Source organism: Scardinius erythrophthalmus (genome assembly GCF_964197995.2).
Source record: "Scardinius erythrophthalmus genome assembly, chromosome: 4".
In the NCBI taxonomy this organism is placed as follows: Eukaryota; Metazoa; Chordata; class Actinopteri; order Cypriniformes; family Leuciscidae; genus Scardinius; species Scardinius erythrophthalmus.
In genome coordinates, this window is record NC_138224.1 from 27,393,469 (window position 1) to 27,399,468 (window position 6,000).

The following is a 6,000-nucleotide window of genomic DNA, read 5'->3' on the forward strand; positions in this document are numbered from 1 at the left end:
AGTTTGACAGTGCGGACGGGAAGGACACTCTCGGAGTTCCACTTCTGAACCCACGAACGGATCCAGCAGATATGGAAAGAACAGCAGAAGCACGTACAGTGTATCCAAGACCCAGAGCACTTTCCGCTATACATAAAGAAGGGGACACTGAAGAAAGGCGGTGTGGAGCTGTGCTTCTACAGGTGTGCTCGAGGCTCTACCTCCTTGGAGTCATTCCACCTCCACCTGAACCGTTTTATTCCAGGTATTACATACATATGGATTACTAATTTTTCTGTAAAACATGTAAGCACTGTAACTGCTTCCATTACATTAAAGTAATGTCACATTAATAAATGCCACAATTTACAGTAATATTCTTTTCTGATGTCATAAAAGCATTGACAAAGCTGTCTTGCCTGACAAGTCACTAGTAACTCTGGTTATAACGACAATAATTTTTTAATGTAATTACATAACTCTATTACATGTTACCAGTTACTTCATAGCATCTCATGTGTAGTAAATATCTTGTACATATGTGACGTATAAAACCTTTTTTATTTATGTAACTTTTAGGAACCAGTGCCAGTGATGCGCATTTTCAGGCCTATCTCCTTGAGGGCTTGATGCGTTGGAATGATGACCGGATGGAAGATGCCATAAAAGGAGCATCCTCCATCCAGTCATATGGCAGTGCCATGAGAGAGGCTGTGAACCAGCTTAGCCAGACAGTCTTTGGGAAGCCCTGGGATGAGCGCTATTGAGCGCTATACTAAGTTATCTATTTAGCCTTAAATTTACTAGACAAAATATTTAGAAAACTTTATTTTTTTCCATTTTATTCTTGTAGGTGAATTGCTCGGAATAGAGTACCTTTACAGCCAGACTGGCAAAACACTGACTCCAGTGCTCCAGAACCCAGAGGATGAAGACAGGCTGGTGGAGGAAATTGATGACCAAGACCTGCAAGATGAGGGATTTGAGGAAGACATCACGGAGGACATCACAGTTCCAGTGCTGTACGAGAATGACCCTTGCGGTGATCTCGCAAACAGCCCCTCATCTGTGCCTCAGCCTCAGTCCCCAGCATCACTGGCTGACGTATCAATGGTTGACGTATCACTGGCTGAGCTATCCACATCCTCTAGAGAAGGACAGCATCTTGCCCCTGCGCCTTCAGTGTTGTCACAGCCATCTGACACTGGAAGCAGTCTCTCCGACGAAACTCAGGTAAGACACTTTAAGGGCTTTATTTAATTTCAATCTCATTTTATTCTACATATATTAACATACATTTGAATTTACTAGGGAGCAGTCATTGGGCCCGATGGCATCGCTGGGTGGGACAAGGTCCAGGATCTGGCTGGTTACCTGGTTGGTCTTCGTGAGGATCCTTACCTCACTGACCTGCAGGTGACAGAGGCCATCCAGCTGTGGACAGCTCTCCATGACACAGACAAACAGCGGGTCAACTATCAGCCTCGACATCAGCCTCAGCTGACACATGGACGCTTTAAGGCACCGAAGCGGTCCGGAGTCACACCGGGTGTGGAGAGTGTGAAACGGTGTCTGATTGGACATCCCGGGGGTCCAGCACAGTGGCCCAGCACCAGCCGCTTGGTTGAGGCCATTTGCACAAAGCTGTGTGCTTTACACAAGTCGCCGACCAAGAAGGCTGGAGTTTGCACCCCCAGGTGGTCTAAAATCCTTTCGGATTACCACCACATCCGAGAGCTGGTGCTTAACAATAGCAGGCTAATGAATGAAACAATGATCCAGCTGTTTGAGATAAACCAGAAGACACTCATTCAGTGGTAAGCAAGGCACATTATTTGCTTCAAATTAACTGAATACTTCTATAAACATATATATAATACATGTAATTTATTTTCAGGTTTCAACGGCAGCAGAAGAATCAGGAAATGAGTGTCCTCGCTCAGGGACTGACTCCACCTGACCCAATTGCTGTGGCTGATACACAGCTTCCTCCACCGAGGGAAAAATTGGATGAAGCGGCATCGACCTCAGGCCCAAAACATACCTTTATCTTTCCGCCAAATCGAGAAGGACAGGCTCCTCTTCTGCGACCAGGTCGACGGCCCGCTGCTGCCACCACCATGGTGTGCCCCATTGCACCTGCCCCCACAGCATCAGGACTTGTGCAGCCCATTTCAGCACCTGGGTCATTGTCACTGGTCCTTAACCCATACATGACCGTGTCAATGGTGATTCCCCCTTCTGGTGCGTCAACATCCGGTGCAGGCCCAGCTCCGCCTGCTCCTGTGTCTGCTGCACCTGTGTCCCGTTACACCCAGAGGAACCGGCGCCGGCGGGCCCAGGAGACGGAAAGCGGAGTCCGTAAGAGGAAGTATGTGCGAGGGGTTACCTTTAATATGTGCAGCAAATGTGGGCAGCCCAAAACCAAAGAGTTTGGCCATAGCCGATATGGTAATGCCACATTTTGCTTGGCAGCCTCAAATGGAAAGTCTTTAGATGACTGGTTGGCAGAACAGCGCCAGCAAAATACATGCCAAACTCCACCTCCTCAATAAACAATTTGTTTCTTTCCTGTAGCCTATATATTTTGTATATATTACTGTACATGTGTCCGCCCAGTGTGTATGTACATATATATGTATATACGTGTGTGTTTGTGTACTCATTTCAATATTTGTGTGTATTCATTTTAATAAAACATTTTACATTTGAAGTGTCATTTAAATATTTGTGTGTATTCATTTTAATAAAACATTTGAAGTGCCTTAAAATAAATCTGTTAAATCATATCAATCAAATCATATCCCTCACAAAAAACACAGGCTATTTGAATAAACAATTTTATTCATTTTATTAAACCATAAACAACATGTAATATGCAATATTTAAAAAAAATAATATACACAAAAAACATTTAATAAAACATTTGAAGTGTCTTAAAACAAATTGATAAATCAGGTCAATCAAATCATATCCCTCACAAAAACACATTTAAAAAAATGTTTTTATTCATTTGATTAAACCATAAACGTAATATGCAAAAAAAAAAAAAAAAAACTATAACTATTTAAACTATTATAGGCTAATACACAAAAAAATATCAACCAATATAATGATGTCATAGATAATGAAGACGCAGGCGCAGTTGATCGCACGCAGAACAGAGGTTTGAATCCAGCCCGTGGAGGGTGACTTGTTTCACATGTAACATAAACTCCTTCATAACCCACAGGAATAAAGCCCTAATAATGTTGCAGGGGAAATTTGTGGGCACATTCCCGTTTTCTGCGTCTTTTTCAGGTGCTGCAGCGCGATTTCCAATGGCCACAAAGAAAAGAGACCGTATTTCCCCTGTGCTGGCAACTTTGCACTGGCTACCATTTGGTTGTCGATTTAATTGAAATATTGCGCTTTAAGCCATGCAGGCGCAAATGTCTGCGGCCAGGCAGCAGAAGGAAGGGCCTCCGTATAGGCTCGTTGGTCTAGGGGTATGATTCTCGCTTAGGGTGCGAGAGGGCCTGGGTTCAAATCCCGGACGAGCCCGTTCTTAGGCTTTGCTTTTAATCTCCTCAGCCTGATTAGGGAAACCAGGATGTTTCTGAGAAATTGGGGACAAAAGCAGTCAGAGCAAGGCCGGTTAGCTCAGTTGGTTAGAGCGTGGTGCTATGCTAAGCGAGCGCTCTACCATTTGAGCTAATTCCCCTTGCCGATGGAGAGCTGGTGTCCATCGCTCTCAAAGACAAAGTTGAGCATGTGTGCAGGTGCTGCAGCGCGATTTCCAATGGCCACAAAGAAAAGAGACCGTATTTCCCCTGTGCTGGCAACTTTGCACTGGCTACCATTTGGTTCTCGATTTAATTGAAATATTGCACTTTAAGCCATGCAGGCGCAAATGTCTGCGGCCAGGCAGCAGAAGGAAGGGCCTCCGTGTAGGCTCGTTGGTCTAGGGGTATGATTCTCGCTTAGGGTGTGAGAGGTCCTTCAGCTCTGCTCGTCTCGTCTCGTCTCGCTATTTCGGCCACCTTCATACCTGGCCGAAATAGCTCTACCTGACATCCAAAAGTCTGTAAAATCTATCCAATACAATGACAAGTTCCTTCTTTTAAAAACCAATTACGTTACGAGCTCCATTTTTGCCCGTCCAATGAAATGGCAAGGTCCATTTTTCATAGACCAATCACCGCACGTAGCACAATCTCCGGTGTTAGGCTATTTATATTCCGCAAGCTGCTCAGGTATGTTATTTATAGTTATTGTATTTATTGTTATTTACAGTTATTGTATTTATCGTTAATGAAATGGCTTACGTTTTCTGTATTTTAGGAATAGCAAGATTGGCCCCGTAAAATTACCTTACGATTACCTCAACTGATAAGGTAAATTAACTGTCATTGTGTAAATAATAAGGTAAAGTTAGCTGCTAAGTTATCAGTTGCTAGGCTAATTGCCGCAGCTCTATTTGTTATGTAAATAGTTTTATCCGGTGTTGTCTGACTTTGTGTAACTTCAGTCAGCAAGCAAACCTTATTGTTTTTTTAACGTCACCTAACTTATACCTTAACTTATTTTTGTCAGTAACGTTAAATTTTTTTTTTCTGACAGCATTACTTGCAATTATACAAGATAATATAGTAAGATAGCATATTTGATAGTGTATGTTACTTCATGGGACATGGATAAATAAATGTACAATAAAGCTCATTGTACTAAATTGATTATCTGAACACACAAAATAAATTTGGATAATGTTTAACTTTTGGGTGTTTTGTTTAACCTGTGGTCAAAAATGACCAGTCATTAGAAGTGAATGGATGAGAATATAATAAATGTATAAAAATAAATTCAGCCACATGCCCATTTATCAGATGGACACAGTTGAAATAACACAATGTTTAATCTGAGTATTTGTTATAGTCAAAATAATCCATACATTATGCTTTTTACAAGTTATATGAGCCCAGGTCAATGAGGCATACAGGCCATAAATAGCAAATAGAAGTTCAAAACTTGTAGGCTAATGTTTACACAAACTTAAGTTGAAAAGATCTATCACAACATTAGGTGATGATATACAGTATGTATTATTTTGGATTTATAAACTGCTATAATATGGTGGTCATTTTGGACCAGGAACACAAAACTAGCTAACATGAAGTGAACACAACAGGAGGGTTAATGCCGTATTGCCGGGCTACAATGGCAGTTAGTGTAACATGTCCTGTATTGTTTCAGGCAACGACATGGCTTCAACTAAGTCACACAAAGGCATGAGCGATGCTGACTGGCTTGCGCGTCTGGAGAGTTTTGCCCGAACAGGAGTTTGGCCATCGAGGGAGGGGAATAGACCTTCTCCCCGACAAAAAAGATGGCATGATTTGTATCAGAAGGTAAAATATGTAGCTAGATTCATGGGTGAACTAATAAACTTGTATAATAATAAATTGTGCTATTTTTATTTATGTGTATGGATATGTAATTATTTACAATGTAAATACAATGTAATATTGATATAATTAAGATGACAGTTTTGAGAAAACATGGACTACAGTGTCATAGCTACACTTTATGTTCACAGATAGAAAAATGCCCTCTGCAAATGAGGGGGCAGACCACCCTTCTGAAGGAAGCTCAGAAGTGTATTTGTGGATTTCACAAGGTAACTTCAATTAGCCTAGTTCAAGTTGCATATGTTCATGTGTTTGCAATATCAATGTGTCTTCATATCTAAAGTTAGGCATTAGGAGGACTGTATAATATTATGTGTGGGGTATATCTTAATGCATGTATCACAGGTTCATCCACCAGTCACAGTGGATGCATCACAGGGCACCCCTGCCCATAGCTCACCCTCCATCAGTGATGTGTCACAGCCTGCAAAGAAACCCAAGCTGACATTGTCAATGGTGAGCAGACCTTAAGATTGTAGGTATCACTGCAGACATTGAAACATCTCAACATTTTCCTATATTTTTCCTAACATTTTCCTTTTAGTTTGAAAAGTCAAGGTTTGGAGGCTCACAT